Raw genomic sequence first — 27076 nt, forward strand, 5'->3', positions numbered from 1 at the left:
TATTTATAAACATTTTGAAATTTGTATTTATTCTGCACCTTGCAATCATCTGAATTAGAACCGATTTACAATAAACTATTAACCGGGTCTTGTTCAAAAAGGAGACGCCATCTCCTTCTTGTTGTTTGTATTAGACTGGTCTACCCCTACTACAAACCCTGAACTTAAGGTTTGTTTGGGTAAGGCCAGGTACACCAGGGTCCCTAATCTTAAAATAGTGTAAGGGTGCCTAATCTTAAAAACAAGTGGCGGCCGCTTTTTGAACAAGAGCCCTATTAACCATTTTCATGCTGCACAACCTGGTCAGTGTATACTTAATTTATATTTGATAGACCTGATGCACGTATGCAAAATGAAGGTCAAAGTCCTGACACATTTTATGCATTGTGTGCATATATGTTTTTATACTGAACAGATGACCTATATCCTAAAAAAAAAACAAACAAAAAAAAAAACTTATACTACTGTCTGTTTTTCTGCATTTGACCTTTTGTCAAATTTGTATGTTATCCGAGAAAATGAATGACAACTTTGGTAGAAAAAAAGTTAATTAAACTTTTAAATTTAAGTCTTTTTTAATTAATACAATTAAATGCATCCGATTTACAAAGCCAAAAGGTTATTTTCCAATCTTGAGTATAAATGTCACTGTATGTCTCGAAACTTTTTCGCCACGTACAAGCAGGCAGGCAGACCGGTATTTATTTTCCACAGCGCCTGGTGAATTCCACAAACAAGGCCGGCCATCCAGCATGGCCGCGTCGCTTCAAACAGCCTTGACCTATGGGAACACAAGGCCTTGTGGGATTACACCCCCCCCCTTCGCCATCGCCAACACCACCACCGCCTCCTCCTCCTTTTCCATGGCTGCCCTCCTGGCCCGGCGAGCTGAATGACAGTGAGGCAGCCAGCGGCTCCGCGAGGAGCTCCCCTCCCCTCCCTTTGCGGTCCCCGTGGCCGTGCATCTTATTATGGTAATGATAACGCGGTTGCGTCAGCGCCCGAGGTGATTCGCTCGCGCGCACGCACGTGAGCGAGTAAACCGCGAACGCGCCTCTGTGGAAGGTGAGAGAGAGTGAATGTCTCGAGGAGTGGAATCGAGAACGCGGCCGTCGGGATCGATCGGATTAAACTTGAATCGAGCGAAATTAACACAAAGGAGAGAGAGAACGAGAGTCAGGGAAGACGGGACACGGAGGCACCGTAACTGACCGCTATCGCTCACCTCGCACCGTTCGGAACACGCGCTGATAACGCATTGCTGCTTGGAAAGTAACACACTACGGAGAAATAATTCGCGACGGACCCCTAAACTGACCTAAACTAAGAGGGTAAGTGACTTTTCTTGCCTTTTCACCGATATTTGACGCTTTCTGTCGATGTATGTGTGTTCGCCCGCGTGTTGGGTTGTTTTTTTTTCACTTGCGGCGAACCTAACATCGTAAACGGACATCTGTCCTTTTTCGTCTTTCTTTTGTTTCTTTCAGTTAAGGTTGATTAGATAATGGAGGGAGGGAGAGCGAGAGAGGAGGAGGGCGAACGATTTGCTGACCGCTGAGCGAGCTCTCGTTGTTTGTTTGTTTTTTGAGTATTTTTATTCGAGAGAAAAAGTCAATCTGCAGGAAAATTTAAGTAAACCTTGGAGCCGACAAGTTGGCAGCAACAAGGTGCGGTAAAGTGAAGAGTTCTTCAGTTTGTTTGGGTTCTTATTTTACAATCTCACTTTGTTTCATTTTTATTAGGAGAAGGTTTCTTAGTGGGAGACATCTAAGGGCTTGATAACCCTTTTCCTAATCGCCCGGTTCCGGGGCAGCGCGCACGGGTGCGAGTAACACCCCTCCCCTCCCGTTTTTAATTCCCATGGAAATGTTAGCCCATGTTGGGAAGTTTGAGTGTAAATAATCGGCGCTCCATGTTCGGGTATTTCCTTTCAAAAAAGTATCAATGAGTGCTTAAACTTTTTTTTTTAATTTTTAAGTGGGGATGAGAACAGGTCGAGTTGTGCGAAACGAAACACGAGGTGGGCAAAGAGTAAGAAAGAGAGGTGAGTCACGGCCACCGAGGAGATGGGAGATTCCCTTCCACTTCAAGTAATAAGTTCAAGAAGCATACACGCAGAAATCAAAACACCCACTCTCAAACATAAACGAAAAAGAGAAAAAAGGAAGCGAATGGGGGAAAAGTGTGAAACAGAGAGAGAGGATCGGACTGGCAGCTGGAGGCCAGGTGGTCACAATGGGAGCCGGTCGCCGCGGCTTCATTCTTTATAAGAAGGTTGGTGTGAAGAGGCCACCGGGACTGGTAGCGTTTGAAAGAAAACGCCGTAAACATAAATCGGCCCCTGTGTTTGAGTGTTTGAGGTACTTCTGACGGTCTTTCGCTGCTTTTCCTCCTCTTTAAATTCCCAGCTAGCATGGCTGCTCCCGGTGTTTAAAAAGAAGAAAAAAACGTGCCGGATGGTAATTAGTTGTGTGGGAGCAGCTAGGCGGTCATCGAGAGGTGGCTGTGGGATTCAAACGGGAAGGGAGCTGCAGGCAGAGGCAGCGCAGCCATCATTAAATTACATTCATTTATCGTGATGGGATTAGAGAGGACAGCCGGAGCGCCACAGACGGGGGCTTGGGGGAGAGGAGCAGTCGCCGTTGAATCACACACGCCGCCCGGACTCGCCTTTATTCTTTTTAGAGGTTTTGTGTATTAATTTTAAGGGGGGTATGGGGGCGCGCTGCTGTTGTTTGTCTCTATCCTGTGTGTAGTTTGCACAAACAATAGCCGGGACATTTTTTTTTGGTGACTCCAAAGTAGCACGCAAGAATCGAGCTCACCAGGGCCACTTGGTTTGGGGCCCGTTTTTTCTTTCTGTAACTTTTTTTATTTTGACTTGAAGTAAGGCAAAAGCGACGGAAGCTACTTTCTTTTTTATAAAAAGGAAGTTTTAACACCTTGTTTCGAAACAAGCCAGTTTGACGTTTTTGCCTTATGAAATATTTTTTCCTTTATCTCTTCCGAAAATTGTGCATCTTTTGCATCACTTGGAAGAGAATGGAGAAGATAAAAGATCTTCAAGTCCCGTAGCGTATGGATTGCACTTTTCTCTACGGCCGGGGGCAGACGGCAGCGGTAGCTGCAGCACCCTTGTCGCCGGAGCATCATTCTCCTCCCCTCCACTCCTCCCCTATCGCAACTGTTCGGTCAGTGTTTCTCTCCCCCTTCTCTCCATATACACAAAAGAGAGGCTTTCAAGTCTTTAACCTAAGATGGCAGCTTTAATTTGACTCGGGCCACTCGGCGAACAAAGATGATGAAGGAGCTGAAGCCAGTGTGATTGAGAGCGACTGCTCGTGCGCTGGTTACTGGATCTGCTGCAAGACTGTGTGTTCAGGGCATATTGACTATGAATCCTTACACATTTTCTACTTGAACGACGAATTTTAAGCACAGAAATCATTTTTTCCTAATGATTGATGCCCAGTGAAACTAGTTTGTAAGGAGAAATACAGGTTACCGGAATTCTATCAATGGAAAAACATTCATGAATTTGTTTCCTGCTCCAGTGTTATTTAACAGTAAGTTTGCTCCAAACGTTCCCCTAATATGGCAGATATCTGAACCATGTAGGATCTGTTTTGCCTCTCCATCCATTTTCCTAACCCACTTACTCGGGCAGGTTTGTGGGGTAGCTGAAGCCTATCCCAGCAGTTGCATGAGTCTGCCATGGACAAGTGGGTTAGGAAAAAATAGATGGGATGGATTAATAAAAAGGGGCTGTATGATTCTACAATATCTTAATAGTGGATTCCTATGTCCGTTTACATGTAAAGAACTCCAGTTAGTTCTTCAAGAAGCAGAAATTGAATTGACCAGCTACTGGCATAGTCCAAAAAAGTTGCTTGGCCTCACACTTTTAAAGATTTTTGCTCAGATTGGCAGCAAAACTTTTCAATGTTGTATAACTGTTTAGTGCTGAGATGCACACTCGTAAGGCCAAGTAGTTTACACTTTGCCTTATTTACACTGATTTTACATTTGTTTGCAGTAGTTGTATACAAATTGACATGCATTTTACTGACAAAGCAATTGAAGCTGGATTGAGTGAATGGTAATATGAAGATTTTAGGTTCCATTTGTGACAGTGCCAATGAAAAAATCTAACTGATCTACTGACTTGCTGGTGAGCAGACTAGCAACTCTTAGTGAGTCCATTGTGGCTGTCTCTGTTAGTGTGCCTTATGATGGATTGATGTCCTGTTGAGTTTGGTTCCTTTCTTGCTCCTGTTATGACAGGGACTGGCTTCTAGTGACCTTGTACTTTGGGTAGGGTGAGGTGGTATGTGAGATCAGTAAATGGATGGTTGCCTTTTAAATTATTTTCCATCTAAAACATGCTGTATGATGTTCATCTTGAAGGTATATTTAGTAATTGATGCCAACATGCCAGGAGGCAGTACCATCTCCTTGTTTCATTCTGAAAGGGGAAAAAGTGTTTTATAGTAATAGTAACTAGTAAAACAAGATGGAATCTTTACATGGCTTATTCACTTTCACTGCAATCTGCCACTGTAATGTTTTTAAATAAAGTGACTATTCTAGCAAGAGAAGAACCCTTTCCATCCTGCCATATTTGTTCAGTTAGGCTACTGGTAGGCTCTCTTGCTAATGGTCATGCAGTTAATGGAGGGGATTAAGCTGTTAATTTTGTTGTTTAGTCCATTCTGTTGAACAAGACCGTGCTTATTGATGAAGTGCACAAACCTAAAAAAGTCATTCGAGTTTTTTAAATCTACTGCTGTTATCCAAATCAGCATAAGTTATGAAAGTCCAGTTGTGTACAAATTTCTTTAGCTATATTGCACAGGCAAGTGTACCTACTTGCTCAGTGCCATTCTGCGAGCCTGTGGTTAGAACTGGACCTCTACTGAAATTTTGATAACTGTTGGAGTTGCAAGGTCTTCTCAACTCATTAAAGTTAATACTAATTTTAAAATCTAACAGTGGTTTATTACTTCGTGATGACATATGGTGACATTATTCAGTTTAACTGGAGCTGTTAACAATATTGAAAGGAATATTAGTAAGAGAATGAATGTACAATTTACTAACATCTGCTTTTTATGAACCTATGAGTTATAATTTCTCACATACCTGTTACTCTGAAAGTGCTTAATGTGTAACTCCTTTTATTCTAATTGTGTGTGTATATATGTATATGTATATATATATATATATATATATATATATATATGTATATATATATATATATATATATAATGTGTTATTATGTTGACAGTATTTTTTTTTTAATTCAGATGTAAAAATATTAATTTGTTTGATATATGAACTTACAAGAGAAAAAACTTAATTGTAATGAGTGGAGTGGGATTACGTTATCAGCAGTTGTTAACAAAATAATTTTTCTAAATGTTTAAAGTTCAGTTTAGTTGTTTAATACTGGTTAATCTGTTTATGGTTAGTCTTTCAGCTTGAGAGCCTTTTTCCTCAGTTCTAAAGGCAACCAAGATTCAAGGCCCAACCTCTTTCTTGCTTTGTTTCATGCAAGGCCAGCATCCTAAGTACCTGAAAGCAACCATCAAATTTCATGGCGTGTTTCCTTCTTAAACTGTATGAGGAAACTGCTGGTCTGGTAATGTCTCATCATGCCTGTGATGATGTCATTGTACCTGATTATGCCATGTACCCAAAATTGCATTAATTGTTTTTGAAATTTCAATGTTGCTCTTTTATACAAGATGGTGTCATATGTATGGGACTGCTGATTAAGTTATTTCAATGCAAATTTTAAAACGCAAGTCATAAAACAGCATCATGTGTTATAGAATTTGACTTTATGAAGGATGCCTGTTTCTTCCTAAGAAAATCTTGATTTGCAGAAAAAAACCTATTTGCACTGTAGTATTTATTTTTTAAATATCAGGTATGTGGTAAATTACATACAGTTCTTTAGTCTGAAAGAAATACTATAGAAGTAGTGCCTCGAGAGTTTTTGCTTGTAATGGAAGAACACCTGGAATCAGGTCATTGGCCTCATTCTGGTTTCTGGTGCTAGTTGAAAGGTGGCATTAGATGTAGGTCAGCATATTGAGTGAAACTTAAGTAGTAGTAGTTACCTTCCCACTAAATGTGAGTTGGTTTCTCATTTAAAAGTGCTGGCATTTGCAGAAATGTTTTAAGTTTGTCATTTATCACTGTCCATTGTTGTAAATTCTTGGTTTATAAAAATATTTCTATGGAGGTGTTTAACATCCATATATTAAAAATGTTTGGCTGGATTGTCTGGTGTAGTTTAAAGATTAATCTGATAGAAATGCCTATAATTGGATAAGAGTCCTGAAGTCCCAAAGTTGGAGAAAGAAAATGGAAATTGTTCGTTATAAGCTTAAATAATGGCAACACTAAATATACTTGGTTATGGCTTCAGCGCTCAGGTTATTATTGATAACACATGGAATTATTCAATTTTATTTAATTTGTGTGTTTTAGTGGGATAAAGTGAAGCAGCAGAGAAATCTGTGTGTCTCTTTTACTGTCATTAAAGAAAATAAAGTGTGAGCATTGCTGTACAACATTTAGTTGATAACCATAAATGGGCCATTTACCCTTCCACAAAAGGTGGTCTTTTTGAAATGAACATGTGCACTTTAGTTCCCTTTAGTAGAAATACACAATTTGTGGGCTGCATGAATTTCTGTAATTGGAGACTGAAGCTAAAATGCAAGTCTGAGCCTACTTGGATAAATGAGTTTTGTATAAATGAGGTTGTATTTTTTTTATATGTATCATTTTTTTTTTCCTTCATGTGTACTGGTGATGAAACAGGCCCCCTGCTACGGATGTTTACACAACTACGACCTTGCGTGAGCCCTCTTGGAGGTATCGGATACAAAAGCTTTATTTATCCTGGAACATGCAAAAATGTGCCAAAATATCTTTCTGTCTCCTGGAACAGCTTGTTTACACATCACATATTGTGCTTCTGCCATTTTGTTTTCTGTGCCTGCCTTTGACCTGTGAGAGAAAAATAACAGATGCAACTTATAGCTAACTACTGTTTTGCATTACAGTCGTCTTTCAAGAGACCAACAGGCTCACAGACAGAAATTAAGCCTTAAGTGGCTTTTTTAACTTTTGAAAGTGATGATATGCATGTAAGTTCTAGTTTTGGCTGGGAATAAACACCTGAGCATAGCAGGTCTTAATTTAGATGTTATCCCAGACTTTATAGTTCATTATTTGATAACCAGACTGTGTCAGTTTTGACTGTTTGTTCTGGTAACTGGCGAACTTATAAGATGCCTATAGTTGCGTCCCATTCCACTAAAATGTTTAAAATATGTTGATTTTAGATTGCTGTTTGTGTGGGCCTGTATGTTTAAATTTTGGAAATGGTGAGCCAGAGATCTCGGTCATTGTCATTTAAAAATTGTAACATTATTTTATATCCCATACCATTTTTAGCTATGTTTAGAGGCAGTTTTTATTTGAACTGGAAGAGTCTTGGAGACTAATAGTTGTGGATGTCTAAAGTCCTTTGGATTGACTTGTAATATCCTGAGTGTGATTCTTTTGTATGGTGCTTGGTGACCAATGTCCATAGAGAATCAAAGTGGGTATTGGGCAGTTTAGTTACAGTTGTGATCTACTTAGTTTTCTTGGTTGGTTATTTTGCTGAGTTCAGTTTTATGCTCTTGGAAGAAAGTGGTGTTTTTTTTTTTTAGTTTTGATGTATCTGATCTGACTTTTCCATTTATGCAGCTTAATTGTTAGGAAGGAAGTTGTGCCCAAGTTACTCATATATATACACATACAAGGCGGTGTTTGGGAACAATTGGTTCACAGTGTGATGTACTTGAATGTTTCTTAGTTGGCTATTAATTTAGTGTTTTTCAAAATTTTTATACAGAGCCATGAGTCAAATATTTAAATGGTTGAATGCATGATAAGTTTCACTTCACTTTAACATTGTTTTTCTTGAAATCCTAAATGGTTTACCTTAATGGAATACAGGTCAGGTTAGGTTGGGGAGCATGCACTGGTACAGCATATTGCCATACCCACCACACAATGGAAACTCAGGATCCTGGTTGGCAAACCCCCCAGGCAGACATGCGGTCCAGTTCCACCCTCCAGAAATGACCCTCTATCTGCCGCTGCCAGGTGTTGCATGGGTGGCCTCTTAGTCTAGTTCTGACACTTGGGTCATCAACAGTGAGAATTCTGCGAGACCGATCAACCACAAGGAATCGTGCCACATGGCCGTAGTGCTGTAACTGACTCTTCCTCAAAATGCAGGTAATATGCCTCATTTGGGACTCCATGAGCAGCTGCTCATTCAACAAAAAGTCAAACCAGCAGTACCTAAGGATTTTCCAAAGAGAGACAGTACCAAAGGAGTCCAGTGTTCGTCTCAGGTCACTTGATAGTGTCCATTTCTCGCAACTATTTTGCAAGGCAGGAAATGCAGGGACTCGAGACTTGCACCTTCATCCTTTTGCATAGATATCGGGAGTGCCATATACCCCTTTCCAGCCTTCTCATTACCCAAGCTCTCCCAATCTGTCTATTGACTTCATAGGAAGAGTCAGCAGAGACATGAATGTCACTGCCAAGGTAAGTAAACCTCTCGGCAAGGTGTCGGACTCTCTTCGCAGACAAGACATATTGCTGATGACTGTGCCTAAGAGGTTGTTAAAGGCCAGGATCTTGGTTTTTATCCAGGGCGCCCGCAAGACCAGACACTCAAAGTCCTTGTTCCGTCTCTCAAGATCCCAGTCGGAGCCTCCATTGACTCCGTGAAGATCACAGTATTGTCAGGAAATTGAAGATCATTGAATTTCTCTTCACCAACGGATGCCTCACCAGCCACTGGACCCCATGACCTTGCCCAATACCCAGTCCATGCAATCATTGAACAGAGTAGGAGTAACAACCCACCCCTGACAAACCCCAGAATCATCTGGGGGAAAACGCTGAGGTTCTGCCTCCACTCTGCACAGCACTCACAGTACCAGTGTGCAGTCTGGCCGTTATATCCAGCAACCTTGAGGGATTTCCACGAAGTGTCAGGATGTCCTGCAGGGTATAACCTATAATTGAGTACTCCACCCAAAAATGTATTTTTGTATGCACTATGTGTTTTAAGTGATGACTGGAAAAATATTTAATCTGTTTTACAGGGAGAGCAGAGATAAAGGTTAGTCGTACGTCATTGCCCACCGTTGGCATGTAGTTTAACAGTTAATAGGTGGAGTGGCAATACAATTGCCACATAATCCATATGTCAGTTACTCAGTTGTTTGCTCACAGCATGCAAAACAATTTTTTGGCTAAAATGTCGCTAATGGGTAGTCCTGGGGAAAATGTGCACATTGTTAATAGGAAGCACAATTCACATGGGATTGTTTTTGAATTGATTATCTGGCCCCCATGGTCATTCATTGGCCAAGACTCCTGTCTTCAAAAACTCAGTCCCATATGAATTTTGTTTCCAGTTTATGGTGTGCTCTGATTTTTGTGGGAGTATCTACTTCAAATTAATTTAGCAAGAAATGTTTTGTTTTCATATTGTATATGACTGCATTTCTGACTTGGATTATTTTTCAAGTTGTTTACCATTGTAAAGCATTGGTCACTGTAGGCTTGTATTATCAAACTTCTCTCTATTCCCATTAAATATGTGAGATTTTTTTTTTTGGCTATCACTACAGAACACATGGGGTATTTTTATTTAACATATCAAGTTATAATTTTTGGGTTGTCTATTTTTGGTGGGAAAATCCTGCAGTTAGCTGAAGACCAAGAAAGATGCTTATTACCAGTTTTTTTTCCCCCCTTCCAAATGTGGTTTGAGTTCAGAAATAAAAATACACGAATTGGTCACATCATTGCACTTTCAAAGTTTAAACAAATTAGCTTAAAATTCCAAATGTCTTATTTTGTAGAGGTGAATGAGGGAATTAGAAATGATAGTAAGATTGGTTACTGGCTAATACTGTCTTGCTTAGCACTAGTAAGTGGACAGTCAATTGCGTTCATCCTCTGAATGTAAAGATGTTATAGCAGTTATCCATTCATGCATGAGTTTTTGAACCTACTTATCCTGTTTAGGATGATGAGGAGCCAATACATTTTCTAGTAGCCCTTGGGGAGCACTGGGGGCCAGCATTTGGCATGACACCATTGAAATGAATACTCTCCCTTAGATTCTGTAGTAATGTGAGATGAAATATGGATTACATGCTCAGGTTGTTCATTCCAAAATAAAGATTAGGTGGCATTTCATTGTGCAGACTTTACTACAAACTTCCCTGGTGTCTGCTTTTTACCTCCTTGGTCTAAGTTCACCTTTTCGCCTATTGGGCATACACTGTTCTAGTACCCTGGCATATAGTTTTCCTAGAAATTCTGATGAGAGGTCCATCAGTAATTGAAAGACCCCTTTTTGTTCCTCCTCTTTTAAAAATGGGGGCAAATAAATAATTCTCCCAATATGCACTAAAGCAGATCTCAGGCAAATGCAACTTCCAAAATAATGTTCCTCTGTTGAGTTGTTTTTCTTGGTCTCTCTAATATGGTGAATTGCTTGGTAATGCAGGAATGCGTCATATAAAAACTGTTGCTCTTGATCAAGAGAATCCTACCTGATTTGGTTTGGGAGTATAATTATGAAGGCCCTCTGCAGGACTTGTTCAAAGCACATCCTTCTGGGAGAAGATGGGTAGACTTCTTCCCATTCTTCTTCAGTTTATAATTTACATTTTGCAAAGAATATCTTTCTCTGTATTATGCTATATGTGTTTTTTTTTTTTGTTTTTTTTTTTTTTTTTAGTGGAATATTACAAGTTGTGTGCCATAGAAAGAACAGGATCAATCTTTTTGAAAATGGTTTTCATTTATACCCTTGGATGCGTAAGGTGTGAAACACCTAATAATCTACATGGCCAAAACATTGCAACTGTAACATTTTCAGTGCAGGAGTAACCTCTATTTTTTTTGTTTATTTTTTCCTGTTTGCGGATAACATACTGATATGGCCTTTTTTTGACTACCCTTAGTATATGTGGCACTTGTGCAAATTAAAGCATTTCTAGTTTCAGTTCTTAAGTTTTTACTTGTCCAATAAATGTACAGTAGCTTTGAGCAAGTGTGTTTGTGTGTGCGCGCTTTTGTTTTAGAGAAGCTTTGCAAGCAATAAAAAATAAAATAATCACTTCTTGTGTAATTCTCCTTCTCTACAATTCTATGTCCATTTGACTTTAGATCATTTGGGCAGAGGCAGTGTGTCACTGAATATTGTCAGCCCACTTCCTCCATCTTTTGTTGTGCCTGTGTTTGCACTCTGCTCTATTTTTCTTAAGTAGAGTGAATATCGAGGGGATGGAATGGCAGAACATGCACTCCACATAAATCGTATAGGATTTAAACAGTATTTATGAAAAATTTACTTTGTGTTTAAATGACTATTTCAAAATAGATGCATAATGTATAAAAGCAAGAAAAAATCAAGCACCTATAGAAATGTACTGAATAACAAAAGATGGCTCTGCACATGACTACAAGGCAGAGATGGTTAAGTAGTTTTAAGTGTCCTGTTACCTTTAACTGCCTTATGTCTGATGTTTTTTTTTTTTTATGTAGAACTGGCAAATCATGTATAATTGAGTGGCATAAAAATAAAATATATGAGAGAGAGAATATGTATAAATAGAAACATATATGCATGTTTTTGTGTATATAATACTGGGGGCTTTGCCCCCTGTTTGCTTCGCTCACAATGGGGAAGCTGATATACAATTTAAACAGATTATTTTAATGGGAATTGTTACATATGCATAATAGCACTAACTATTTTACATTACAACAAGTAATTAACCATAGTAGAAAATAGTAAAATGTAATAAATTGAAAGAAAATTGTTTCATGTTGCACATGAGGTATTCATTGCGTTTTACGTTTTCGTTGTCTTTGGCTTTAAAATTAACACGCAAATACTTTTTAAACTTACACTTTAAAGTTCAGTAAATTTTTTTGAAGTAACTTTTCGTCAATATTGCATTGAATTTTGATTCCATGTTTGGACTTGCGTCATGACAACGCAACATATAACTGATGTTTTTGAATGTTTGTCTCTGTGATTTAATAATAGCAAAAAATATTGTAACGAGAAACTAACCGTTTTAATACGAATGGTATACCAAGATCTCCTTTGGTGTCTAATGTTCTCTCCGGAAGATGACCTACATTAACTTTCCTACATTATTTAATCTTGCCTTGTTGCTTGTTAAAATTTTACTTGTCATTTCCATGTAACTGTTTGACAGTTTTTGCAATAATTTGTTTGACTTCGTTTCTCGGTGCTAGGATTGCCCGTATACTCATTTCTTCTGTTGATAACCCTTCGGGATGAAATTCCTTTATATGGTTTGAACATAATAAGCCTTCTTTTATAGGGAACTTAAAATGAAGAAAACATAATTTATAACAGCTAAGAGCACAGGAACTGTGTCTGACCAAAGCATTCACGTGAATGAGAGGAGGGCGGGACTTGACAAAATCTCTTGCGTGTATGTGTGTGTATATATATATATATATATATATATATATATATATATATATATATATATATATATATATATATATATATAATATAGGCAAATCGTCAAATTACTGGGCTGTCATGACATGTCATAAGCTAGCAGAATATGGGTTGGTGAGATTATCTGTGCCCTGAAAGCAAAGCTGAAAAAGTATGAAAGATTTTTATATGTATGAATGGTGTTTGGCTTGGTCTAGACCAGCCAAGCTTTGCTGCCATGTGAACCGATTCTTGAGGTCTGCAAAGTTGATCTGGGTGAAAGCTTGGTGGTCCAGTTCATTTCGTCCTATCTGCACAGCAACAGCAAAAGAGAAAGCTAAAGCTGGTCAGTTTCATACATTGCTTTGAGTAAACTTTAGTCGAATTGTAACTGTCAGACAATGCATTCACTAGCCACATTACTCCAGTTTAGAGTAACGGGTGTCTAAAGCCTTTCCTGGCAGTTCTGGAAACATGGTGGGAAAGAAATCGGCACAATCCATTGCAGGACTTGAAACCATATACACTCTGGAACCATTTTAGGGTTCTCATTTTAAAAAAATGTGTACATTTATATATTGTCTAATTGTATTCTCCAGTTCATTTTGTGTAATGTACAATGTAAATTTTAAAACACTTCTGAAGTCAAATAGAATATGTATGGACTTTCTTTACTAATGAAGTATACTTCTGTTTATTTTCAAAATTTTCCATTTCTTTAAAACCCAGTTTGCTTTGCCTGAATCCTTTTGTTTATTTTATGTAACAGACTAAATTGTTAGTGACAAAGTTCAGAAGTCTTAGGTTTGCTGCTTTATATTTTTAAAGTTAGTGGAGATTATAGAAGAAGTAGAAGAATTTTCAATTGTAAAATGCAAGTTTTGGTTCTTGTATCACTGTTCTAGTCCGTTGTTGGCAGAAGCAGCTCGGTTTTTAATCTCTGCAGTGTGGTACAGCGTGACACAAACCAACAAGGTGGTGTTATTGTGGTCAACTCGGCTGTAGCCACTGTAAAGAGTTCTACTGGGATGTTGCAGTATATTTTTGATATGATGGGGTATTGTTTAAAGAAGTCATCTCCTTAATGGGTTTTCTTATAAAAGGCAATATTGCTGAATACTTGGTATACTAGATAGTTTGGAAAGAACATGTATTGCTAGCACTTTTATTGTGCTTTGTTTGTTTCCGATGTATATATGATTTTTTTTTTGTAAAGTCTAGTGAACAAAATTTCATAGTTTCTGGTCCTGTGTAGTGTGGCAACATTATTTATTCAATTTCCTGTTTTTTTTATCCCTTCCTAGTTCCTAACTTTGTGAACCACGGTGACAATTTTTTTTAATTTGGCTTTCCCTGTAAAATTAGGTTGTCTTTGTGCCTCCCAAGTGAAGACATTGGACTTCATCTACTCCGTCATTTCAAGGCTTTTTGTGTAAATGTTTGGAGAGTTGATGCTTTCTGTCTGAAGTAATACGTTCTATGAATGGAAGGTTTGAGTATAGAAACGTTTAAACACTTGTTGGTTTTTTTTTTTTTTATATATCTAGCGAATGTTAATAGGCTACTGAGTCTATATTGAAGGAAGACTTTGTGTAATGTACCTATTTGTGAGTGTACACTGTAACACAGCATAACTTGCTTGATAGTTAATTTCCCTCATTTACTTCCACTTTTATCTAGGCAAATAGGTTGTGTATCTTTTTTGTTCTTTAAAACATTGCTCTCATGCTTTTTATTGGATGATCTCCAGCTCACCGTCAACTTGAATGGAAGCTGATAATGCCTAATTGTTTTTTTATTGCCAATGTATAGGTATTTTTTACGTAGTTGGTATGCTTTCAATTTCTATCCTTCAGGGTCTATAACATTCTGAAACCCATTTAGTGACTGTGGCCCATCCAAGCAACGATAGGAAATGAACAGGAACCATCCCTGGAAGGGAAACCAGTCCACTGGAGAACGTACTTGTATAGGGCCAATTTAGAAATACCACTTAACCTAACACTCATGGCTTTGAGAGTCTTTGATGAAAAACTACAATACATGGCGAAATAACCACACTGAAGTAAGAATCATACAATTCACACAGGTTGCAAATGGATGCTACCCTGAAAGTGAATGTATTTCAGTAAAAAAAAGTATATACTTGGTCAGTTTGTCTTTGTGTAATGTATGTTAGAGTATCTCACAACTCTTATTGTTTCAAATAATGGACCAAATTATTCCTGGGTTAACTCTTTCAAGGATTTGTTGGCATTTGGTTACTACACTCATGTACTTGAAGGGACAGATCTTACATTTGTGGAAACTTTAACGCCCAAATCGACTTTATGATACAATATTTTGTCTTATTGCTAGGGAATCCATTCCTGGACATTTTTCATTCCCAGGAATGAAAATGCTGTAATTCCCAGGAAACTGGGAATGGCCAAGCTTGCATATATAGCACGTAAAAATCGATCAAGAAATAACAAAGTTATAGTTGAAAACAATTAAGTGGCACGGTTTTGGCCCACGGTGTAGTGTGTTGCCGATTTCATTGGGTCAACAATAGACCAGCAGCTGTCAGTCATCCAGTTTTCACTAAGACTGAGCACAGTGGACTGGAAGGAGTCTGCACTCTGCAGCTCATGAATGCCGGGACGGGGCAGACTTCATTGACGTCTGTTAGACAACGGCTTTGAACAGCAACTTAAAATTGCAATGCGTCAGTCTGTTGCATCCGCATTATCTGTGCCAAGAAACTTGTCATCACAGAATGATGACAAGAAACCTGGATGTATCAGTAAAAGCTGAAATGACGGTGTTTCAGAGCAACGGCAAGCACGGGCGTTGTTTAGAGCAAGTATCTGATGACTGTGCCGCCTACTTCAGTGGAGGCAGAGCGTGCTTTCTCAGCGGCTGGCGTACTCTGCATGAAGGTGCGCTCTCGCCTGGACGACCGCATGCTGGACCTATGCTTTCTATGTTCTTATTACTGCAACTAACTAGATACATGTACTTATATGACAACATGAACTGCTTATAGATAAGGTTAGTCTTTTATTGGTGGCAACTTATTGCAGTAGTTTTATTAAAAATAAATGTTGGTCGTTCTAAATCCGTTCACATGTGAGATGCCCGTGCACTGTGTCATCCCCGGGATTCCCGGGAATGAATTCCCTACTTATTGCCATGCTTATTCAGAGCCTTTGCAAACTGGTAATTTGTCAGTCTTTTGCTCTTTGTATTAAAGTTGTATTAATCATTTCATCCTTTGTTTGTTGCAGAATCTGTTCATGTTCCAGAATTTAAATACTGTAGCTTGCCTTGTTGTTTTTGTGCTTGTTTTTCATTATTCGTTGACTAGTTGTGCATATTATTTACCAGAGTGTCTTATGATAGGTTGCAATGTCAACCTATCTTGTGTGACAGATTGGGGGCGCTGTCGCTTCCTTGAACCCTTGTCCAAGATGTCAGACACCAGGTAAAAGTCCAATAATCTTCTTTATTTGGACAATACAGTGCACAAAACACCCTTTTCTCCACAATACACACAAATCTACACAATAACCTATAATTCCTCCACTCCCAGACGCATTGCCACTCTTCCACCCAGCTCAGCCCGTCATCTGGGAGTTCCCAGAGTCCTTTTATATTCATTGACCCAGAAGTTTCCAATCTCCAGTCCATGATTCCATATCACTTCCGGGTCAGATAAAAAGTCCTTTTCTTCACCCCGGAAGTACATCATTCCTCCTGTCCATGTGACTTGGACGTGCTTCCGGGGCGTAGGGCAAATAGTAGTCCCTGGCTCTCCCTGGAGCAACCCCTGGTGGTCCCGACGTTATCCAGCAGGGCTTTACAGGAAAACTCCATAGTCCATGATGCCCTGCTGGAATTTGGGGCATCTCCATGTCACAAGGAGGGCTCCCTCTGGTGGCCTGGGGGTATTGGCCGGGATAAATGGCCGACCATGGACCACACTTGGTATTTGGCTGCTTGACGTGACAATTTCATGGCTATTTTTCAGACAGAAGAATTGACATGTTCTTGGTAGTAATCTTAGATTTTGACTTTGGAAATTACTGAATTGAGTTTCCTTTGATGTTGACTCTGGCTTTTATTTAAGAAATCTATGTTTAGATACATTCAGGCTAATTCTTTGGCTGGCGTAATTGTGTGATAGTACCTAGTTTTTTGAGTGCGTGTGTGCGCCCATATACAATTTAGCCACTATGTGCCCTTGTTAATAGCCACGTACTATAATAAGGTGTGAAAAGGACTACTTTAATAACGAAAATCACAATAGGGAATAAGTGGCTAAGGAGAAATCATCCTTGAAAATTTGGCCGTACTTTGGCCTCTAAGCAAATCAGCATGGTTAACCAAACAATATAATCAATTTGTCAAATAAGCAGGAAGATTTTGTAAAAGATTCACATACAACAAATTTGCATTGTTTTGTGTATACACCATATAGTTCACTACTCAATTTTAGGCAATGCTGTTAGTACAGGTGATAAAAATATTGTCTTGCCAACCATTAATTATGGGCTCTCTATTTTGGAAGAAGCAGAAAATGAGCAGGGCTGTTAGAGATGGGCACCATGTATTCAGCTGTTTAACATTATATGGGTGAATAAATGTTTTACACATTCTGTGCAAAGTGTCATTTTAAGGCATAATGAGTAATTTATTCACTAATTCACATATGTTGCCTTCAACCCTCAAATGACAAACTTACAGCACGGAAAACTTATTGGTTATAACCTGTACTTGAAATTAAGTTGCCATCCCTTTAGGTTGTTATCTTTGGTTGTAAAGTTCTTTTGTGCCAGTGATGGGGATACTTGACCTGTTATAAAACACTGCTGCACTAAGGGAATCTCAATCTCCTTTCAAAGCCATCCACAATTTCATAGTGTCGCTTCCTTTGTAGACCTGTATGTTTTTCCGGCAGTGCTAATTGGAGAGTAAAACACACTTCTGAAACACACTGATTTTCTGATGGCTTGCTTGTAAGGAGATTTGGTAAGATATTGGTCAGCACCAGTTGTAAGATGTTGTAATGCCACTGCATTGTGCTTTTTGATGGGTATATATTTTTGAAATTTGATATTTTCTTAACTGAGGCTACCGCCTTGCGCAAATATAGAAAAATATGAGGCAAGGCGTACTGAGACTTAACAGCCAGCGGCAGTTAATAAATGATCCAGGGAACATTTTATACCACCAGTCTTGACTCTGTTCACGTGTCTGGATTGACCACAGCAAATGTCAGTCTTTGACAAGAGCTGTAACAGTTGCAACATTATACAACATCTACCTCTACTGTCCTCTCTTAATAATATGCCGGAGGAGGCTTCTTCCATGGGCCTTAGTCATCAGTTAAAGGATTAATGGGAAAAAAAAACTTGTTAGGTTTAACGTGGTGAACGTACGTCAAATGAGGTTGTCACACTGCTGATATGCATTTTGTCTGCTAAAGATGCATTTAAAGTTTCTAGCTTAAATATAATGCATTTACTGCCTGTCCATGTACAATTGGGATGTAAGTGCCCGGTATAATTGAAGCATTTACAAGATGCTCTCGTCATTTGGTCCATATCATTGGCAAGGTAACAGAGGGGACTGGGCAGTCTTAATGGTCTGGAATCTGCAGATTTTTTTTTTCTTTTCTGTCCACCCTGGCCATTGGACCTTACTCTTATTCTATCTTAATTAATGTTGACTTATTTTATTTTCTTACTGTGTCTTTTATTTTTCGCTGCTTATGTAAAGCACTTTGAGCTACTTTTTGTATGAAAATGTGCTATATAAATAAAAATGTTGTTGTAAAGTAGTGGTGTAAATGTTCAGTCATTGATTGCTGCTAAAATCACCCATTTCTCAGCCTTATGGTACCTTTTAAATTACCAATGTCTGCTTTGCTGTGTATCTTTGAAGCCAATGAAGAACTTGTAAACTTCAAACACAAGCACACCCTGTCAGTGCCACCATCTATACTTTGGAGAGATGTCTGAGTGTCTTCATTTGCATGCAGTATTAATTTACTGCTGATATTTTATGCGGACTACCAACGATTTTGTGTCCTTTCAGGCAGGTTTACTGTTTCATGTTTTATATATGGCTGAATTACACGGAATACCAAAACTAGCAACACTAGCCTCTGTTATGCAATGTTTCTCCTTGCATTCACACTTGTGTTTCAGTGTGCTTGGAGCAGCCTTTGTGCATACTGTAGCTGGACATTTTATATGTTGTGAGCAGTTCTAATTTTAGTGTAAGAGGGATTCTTAGAATGACCTCTTTAACATTCCACCCAAACCCACCCCTTCCTCTTTTAACATTGTGAAGATCAAATTTCACTCTCTGGAGTGTGTATCATTGGTTGATCTAATTGGACTGTTGTTCATCTGTAAACAAAGTACAGGTGCTATATGCCTTTTGTTTAAATCTTAATGTACTTTCTGTACTGTGTTAAAATGGAAGAAAGGCCTTCCCTCTTCCTCTAGATAAAGTTAAGAGGAACAGTGCTCTTAACAGGGAGGTCAAGCTGCAATATGGGGTGCGTGTACAGTATGTGAGTGGAGTGTGTGGTTTTTTTTTTTTTTTTTTTTAAGTCCCTGAATGATTTCACTGACACAGGGTTAGCCTGTCTAGCATAGCACAGTAATAATCCACGCACTGTGAGTTTTCAGGATGCTACATGGCACTTGGCAGCAAAGGCACACAAGTTCACTGGAAAGATTTTTGTGGTGCATGAGTTGAACAGAGAATTTAATGTGGTTAATCATTGTAGTAAATACGATTTAATATGCTTGCCCTTTTAGTCTGTCTTCTCCTCATGTAATTATAATAAACAGGTTTAAGCTTCGTTAGTAAGGACCATTATTTTTATAGACTTGGTGCTGAAGTGCTTTTACTAAGGCTTTGGACTTTACACCCCAAGCTGCCAGCTCCATTCCCACATGTGACGTGCTATCACTTAACCTGCCCTTGCTCTGTTTAGAGCAGGAGTAAAAAAAATCCTGTGTCCTAGTCATGTAAGTCATCTTAGATAAAAGTGTAATCATAATATGTAATTTCTTTTTCGGTGTGTTAACTGTAAATTGTAAATTTAATCCGTGATTTAGGTACCCATTTGATAATTCAGTCACTCAATTTTTGTTAAAATGTTGACATAAGCATATGATTGGACAAATACTGCTGGTGTGTTTTTTAATTTTTTTGGATGATTGGGCTTTCATTGCGTGGAGCACTGATTTTGAAAGTGATTAAATATTTCTTTAAAATGCAGTATAGGGTGTATCACTCTTAATACTAGATATCATTCAACAGTATTTTACTAAGAAGATGGTATATTTTTATTGATGTTCATGCACCCTATGGCTCCATTTGTGGTATATTTAAAGAGGTGTTAAATGGAAAAAAAATATTGGGACAGTGAGTTGAATAAGTATACCAGATCTTAGGGAAAAGGCTTTGTCTCATTTTCCTACTTAATTTGAACATTAAAAGATTAACTGCAAGATGTATAAGACCAGCTGTGCGTAATATACTTAGCTAATAGTTGAGCGTGAGAATGGCTGTGATTACTTGCAATCAGACTTTCATAAGTTTTATTTTTCCTTAAGAAGTGGAATTTTATGAATGGAATGAACTAGGTTAGATGGCATGGAATTAAGGAGGCAAAGAAGACAGCGTTGGGTTTTCGGGTGAAAAATAACAGGCTTGTGCTTTTGTGTTGACGCTCAAACAGGTGCTTATGTCCATGCTGGTCAGTGTTGCAAACTGCATGTTGTACCAAATCTGTTTATATTGGAAAAGTTGGATGAGAATTTCCTTTTTAGGGGCTGTGTATACATTCCATCAAAGTGTGGCAGTGGGGTGTATAAGAAAGATGTGTCTCTTGCAGCTTCTCTCTCAGAATTTGCATGTGGCATTATAAGTGAGCCAGCCATGCATAAATGCAACCCGAGCCCTGTGCAAACCTTGTGGCTCCTCTACTGTGACCTCTGCCCTTTTGTATCCTGTGACACTCGGCCTGCCTTTGTGCAAGTTTATTCATGATGGATAAGACCCCCCACCCCCCAATCACACATGCTGAGCACTCTAAGAGGAACAGATAAATTATTTTCAGCTGCAGTCAGAGCGGAGGAAAGCAGGAATGCTGGTGGTGTGCATAAGAGAAGCCTGTTTGAACAGGGGCCCCTGCATGGGATACTTTGGGCCGGGTACAGTCCTGCAGGCAGCAGACAATAAGACAAAGTCCTAGTCTGAGGTTTTGTGTTTGTGTGCTTTTTTTTCTATTTTTTTTTCTCCTCTCACTATTTAAAAGCCTTATTAAATGCGTATGAGTGTAAATTGCTGTTGAATCATTTAATCGTTAAGAACTGTGCTCGGTGCACAAAGCATTGGTGTTAATGAGAGCAATCAGTTGCGCTCAGTGTTTTTTCAGCGTCCCAGCATGTTGCCATCAGGGCCCCACCTCTTGGATCCTCCAGTGGTTTAGTCTGCTTTGTAGAGAATGTAATTGCCAGGAGATCACTTGATGGTTGATGGCAATAATATAACCTTCCTCCCTGCCCCCACCCCCACCCCCCCATATCTCCCTTCATTATTTTCACAGTTGGTTCATCCTTCACTCTCGGCTGTGAGCACCCAGTCTTGGGCCCAGCGGCACAAAGCTTTTATTGTTGATGTGAGTGTGAAGAAAGCTGCCTTTGTAAAATCATTCGGGAGAGGGAAAGTAGAAGAAGCAAGGCCACGTAGCACTTACGAAGTTCATGGCTTCCTGGTTTCATCACATTTGACAGAATTGACCCTTGCATAGCAGTAATATAATTCCTTTTTTTGTGTGTAAGGTGTACAAGTCGTCTTCTGAAGTTCTTTGGAGTACAACACTTTGAAGTGATGCTTTGTTTGAAGAAAATGTTTTAATTTCTTTCTGCTTCTGTGGTGTGTGTTTTATTAAATGCATAGGTTCATGGTGGTGCATTTTGGTGATTCCTTACAAAACTCCTCATGAGTGTAATGATGCCCATTTAGAAAATGAAGTCTTAACATATTTGTATTATATCTTCATATAGTTTGTACTTGTCCTGTTGGTTTCCATTGCACATTCTAGATTTAAATTTCTAGAGTTCCTCCACATATGTCATTCCTTCAGTAACTGATTGTTCCATTCTTTCCAGAGTCTGAATAGACTTATTCTGAAAGACTGTGTCAAGTTTCTGTTGGAGAAATGCAGTACATTAAAAACTAATTTATAAATGTTTAAAACAAGATCACTAACCAAGCATAATGATTTTATGTAAATAATTAAGAACATGCTTTTATCTGAGAATTTCTCAACTAAAAGTAGCATCTGTGCATTTCATTCACTTGTTGCGCAGCCATAGCAAATTTAGGTGGAGCACTTTTAACAACCAATTCAGTGTGGTATATACAGAATACAAAGTGCTTAAAAGTACGAATATAGATGCTGTGACAAAAAAAAAACATTTTAGCTTGTAATTTGTTTATAGTTAAGGCCTTTGTGGTGGCAGAGCACCTCTGGCCTTGCCTAAATCCCAGCAGGAGTCGTCACTAAGAGTCTTCAGAGATGGTATAAACTTTGATAGCTAACATCTAGCTGGCTGCTTGGCCCAACGGCGGTCATTCTGTTGTTACTCTGCATCTCCCTTCTAGAGAGAGTTGAGGTTTTGATTCAAGGGGATCACAGAGGTAGTGCACTAAAACTGTCTTTACCTGCTTGTGTAGACGTGATGGTACTATACAGTACTCATTATGATAAATTTAGATCTCTTGAAGTTAACAAGCAATGACTCCTACACAACAGTTTAGGGATATCACAATACCAGAATTTTTGTATTTGATACCAATACCTGTGAAGTTTTACGATACTTGAATGGAATTTTCCATTTTTGGTATTGTAAGGTATCAAGACCAGTATTGAAGACTTCAATACTGTGCTTTTCTCTGTAATGCAATACAAAATATAGCCAGTAATATACACTATAAACAACAGTAATGCCAGTTTTAAAGTACTGGTGTGTCCAAGTAGTTACCCAACTATCATTTAAGTAAACAAGTATTGGGATTCATAAATTTCAAAATAAGAGGTAAGGCTTGAATATTAATTTGTGGCAGAGGTGGGAATCCCTCCCTGTATAACAACAAAAAACATTTATATCTTGGAAGATTTCAACATAGGGTTCATAAGTAATGAATTATCATGCACTGCCTTATTTCTTAGTCTATGCATATTCTAAATCTGTTCTAACATTTTCTGTCCGGTAACTGAAAACTACTGCTAAAATCCATACTAAATATAAGAATTTAAACATTATTATATGTATTTTTGAATTGGTTAATTGCAGGATAATTCCAGATATTTCCATTTAGATGAGTTCTTTTAAAGCTGTTTTTGTAACATGCTTTTAAATGCTGGTTTCTTGATGAATCAATCAGTTGATTTTTATAATTGTTTTTGTAAGATTTACATTTGCATCATTACTTGGTTAAACACAACCAGTAGAGTAATATTTAATGGGTTAGTCAAATTCAGATTTCAAATGTCAAATTCATGGTGCATGCATTTTCCAAAACTTATGTTAAACTTTTCAGTTTTATAGTAATCCTTTTATTTCAGAACTCCTGCTAAACACACTGTTTTTGCCATTTTCAGGGTTTCTTGCATAGGTAATTAGAAATTTCTTATGCTTGTGTAGAAATCCAGAATTTGAAAATTACTTGTGCTGTCTTGATTGTCCAGCTAAGTGCGTGTTTTGGTGATTACGTGTCTCTGTCAACACAGTACAAGTCATAGTAATCAAAAGGTGTCTTGTGTCCTTTAAGGCATTGTCACCAGTACATTTTATAATATTAGCAAATGTTACAACTCATGCCATCTCCGATGTATACAAGCTACATAGCTGCTTTATTTAAATGTTGATGATATTTACTTACTATAGCTGTTTGCATTGGCAGTTCTCCTACATCCCACATTCCTATATGTGTAACTGCAGATGCTTGCAAGTCGCCTCCCCAGCATGATCCGGAGCTGTGTACACTATTTTGAAAACGGACAGATGATTGGAATGATTGACATTTGTAGAAGTGCCTATTATAATTATAGAATGAATGCAAAGCCTCCGTTCATTTATTGGGGCTGTGTAGAACACTTTTAAAGTAATTTTCCTTGTTATCAACTTAAATTTGTGACAATACAAGTTAAACAATTACACCTTATTTAATCAGTGATGTTATTTTTCTCTCAAAGCACACACTGTTTTCTGAATTAATTCCATAATGGCCCTAAAATGGCTATAATGTGAGGCCTATGTGTGGCTTTTTTTATATGGTATTACTGTATATGTCAAGTTTCTTGGATGAACACAAGCATTTCCATAAATGATCTCTGCTGTCTTTCGACATTCATTGATGCAGTGCTGTATCATGAACAATGTGAACCATTTTATATGTAGTTTTTACTCATGTTTTTCTTATGTTTTATGGCTTATGGAGTAATATATTTGCAGTCAGGCGTGAGTGCAGTATTGCCTTTCTGAGTTGCCTCGAAAGCTTGCATATTATAATCTTTTTAGTTAGCCAATGAAAGGTGTCATTTTGCTTGACTTCTCACTACATTTGTATTGGCTAACATGGTACAACATCCTAGTATTCAGTGCTATAGATACTGTATAAAAGAAAAAAAAAAGCTGTTACTGTTTCGTTTTCCTTACTTTGATACAGAATTAGTACCAGAATAGTGGTTTTTGTGAACAGTCACTACAACATTTAGAGAAGGCATGGACCATTGTTTTTCCAGACTTATTTTCCATGCAACTCCCTAAGATGTTCCATGTTGGCTCAACACCTAAGCATAGCAGGCTTGTGTGTTTACATCCATTACTACCACTAAGGACTACGAGAAAGAAGCCATATTTATATTTAAAAATGTTTTAAATACTACTGTAGTAGGTGACTCGCATATAACTCTTTTTTACATAGTTTTTGATATTCAAAAGTAGAACTTGGTTTACAAGTGACTGATGAAAAAGATGCCTATTAAGTGTAATTTCACATGGACTTTGTCTTAGGTGACTGTTGGCTTGACATACAATGTCTAAAATAAAATCATAATAAATAATAAAGTAACCAGTTAATAATAATTGCATTTAGTTCATAGACTGCCAACCCTAGCCCACAACATTCAACTTGCATGTCCAGTGCAGTTAAATACAAAGTTTGGTTGGGTCCCACGCTTCTGATTTGTCACATACTGATTGTTTCTGACTATGTTTAATATGTTTCAACAATTGTGAGCCCATCTTTTTCTCTGTGTGTGTACAAACTGTGTCTCATTTGTTTTCTTTAATCATGTCACTTTGTGCTTGTAGGGAATCCCATTTTTGTGAAAGGCTGTGTTTTCAAGTGTATAATTTGTTTGAAGGCTCTTCTCCTGCTTCTTTTTAGCAACTGTGCATTTAGTCATACCAACATAATGCTTTAGAGATGCACCATGAGCAGACAGGTGAATTATGAAATAGAAAAAACATTATTTGGGCTCCATTGAAATATGTATTTTGCTGTTAGTATTCGGATCCTGATTTTTGGCTAATTTTATAGCCCTAGTGCTGAATTGTTTGTTCTGTATTGAAAGATGAAATGGAAAATTTTAAGGAAGTTTAGAGCTTAACATGTTGGCAACATTCACATTGAAAGGCTCTGATGTAGACTGTGCTGAAACTTTGAAAGAACGATGTTCTTTAAAGCAAAGCATGTGTTATACAGTCTATACTGTGTAGCACCATCCTGCTTCAGAAGGTGACTTTTTTAATGTGTTGTATATTACATCATTAAATTACACCGGTTGTGATGAGAACAAGCTGTTTAGTCCAACAAACTAATCTATTTTATTCACATAGATTGTCTAAAATAGCATCAGGCTGAGATCTGAGGGACCTTATAGAAAGAAAAAAAAATCATCTTACCCACATGATGTAATAAATAAGTTCGTTGAAGATATAAGAGAGTTTGATTGGAAATGAGTGGTTTAACAGATGGAATGAAAGATGGGCATAATGAACACAAACAAAGTTTCCACCATGAGGTATACAGTAGGAGCAACCAGGGCTAGCAGAAACCTGGCAGAGTGGTGCATTCTCCAGGTGTGTTTTAGGAATATATTGCTGAACCAGGTAATGGAGACGAGATGCCACAACCACTCTGTGCTCATGACCGCTGAATTTTGAAAAAAGTTTGTGGATGGACATTGAAGAAATATTAGTTTGGATTGTGTTGACCAGATACCTTGATTTTCCGAGAATGGACTGGCATAGAAACTAATTAATTCAAATGAAGATTGAGTAGAATTATTTGTAAATTTTATGCTGGATGCTTCCTGTAACAAAACCCCTGGTTCAATGGAAATCGCCTGCTTTGACTTTAACTTACTTAGTGGTAGTCCCAAGTGTCACTCCGGCAACTGTGTAGATGCGTTGTGTGTAAGACCTGAGGCTTACTCGGGTAGTAAAAGTGCCAACGGTGAGCTTTATTCGGGCAACGGTACAGGTGTTTTTTGCAGAAGCACCAGGCCTGAGTGTTACCCGGTCAACGGCGTAAACGTATCTTCTCCTAGCATCATAATGGCATCTCGTAAGAAACGCCACTAATCAGCAGTGATGACGAGGTGATTCTATTTTTAGGCAGTGAAATTGAAACGGTCAGAACCAAACCTAAAGTGATTCTGGGAATTGGAAAGTGACACTCGTGTTATGTTTTGTATCATTATACTTTCTACACTTCTGACATTGTACTTTTTGTGTTTTGCATGTTTTACAGTAGAAAGATTGGATTTAATAAAAATGTAATTTTTTCAAGCCAAAAAGTTACTTTTTACATGTTTATTTTGAGGAAAAATGTAATGCTAAGGAAGCTGCATTGATGTTCTCCACAATTGTCAAAGTGTATAGTTAATCCGCTGTCACGTTTTCTTCAAATTACACTTAAAGGTATGACCACCTGTGCGTGGGGTGGTGGTTAGTTTTTTTTTGTAAATATAGAAATGATTTCATCATAAGATACTGTAATCATATACAGTATTTATCATTTTGTAAGACACTTAAACTGTAGAAAAGTTCTTAAACCTTTAAGTGGGTTATGGAAGAGTATAGCAGATATCACTGCTACCTTATCCCTCCAGACATGTGGGTATATATAAATATAAAATCATGTCCTCTGCATTGTTTTTCACAGAGAACTTTGTCTAAATTTCCCAACTGTGAGAGAGGGTTTATGTATGTTCTTTGTGATAGTGGTTTTGTAATAGTGGTTCCCATCTTGTGACAGATGATGTTACTGTAGTCTTTGGTTTTGGTCATATAATTGAAATGTTAGGTGTGGAAAGTAAATAAAGTAGACATTTTAAAGTTAATGTTTAGTTTCTTGTGGCACCTTATGCATTTTTTTAAAAATTATGTCCTGCTACTAGCATTC

At 38.0% G+C, this 27076-nt stretch overlaps 1 protein-coding gene across 2 annotated transcripts in view; it reads left to right on the forward strand.

The window, feature by feature from the left end:
- The first annotated feature begins 999 nt into the window (after window positions 1-999).
- The window catches only part of chd7 (chromodomain helicase DNA binding protein 7), a 171258-nt gene continuing 145181 nt past the window's right edge, over window positions 1000-27076 (forward strand). Inside the window, exon 1 of one of the 2 annotated variants that reach the window (XM_039754569.1) lies at window positions 1000-1331. The gene's annotated coding sequence lies outside the window, so the exon portion shown is untranslated. The remainder of the gene's footprint in view (window positions 1332-27076) is intronic. The other variant, XM_039754567.1, reaches the window with a different exon arrangement.

The sequence above is a fragment of the Polypterus senegalus genome, chromosome 5 (genome assembly GCF_016835505.1).
Source record: "Polypterus senegalus isolate Bchr_013 chromosome 5, ASM1683550v1, whole genome shotgun sequence".
Taxonomy (NCBI): domain Eukaryota; kingdom Metazoa; phylum Chordata; class Cladistia; order Polypteriformes; family Polypteridae; genus Polypterus; species Polypterus senegalus.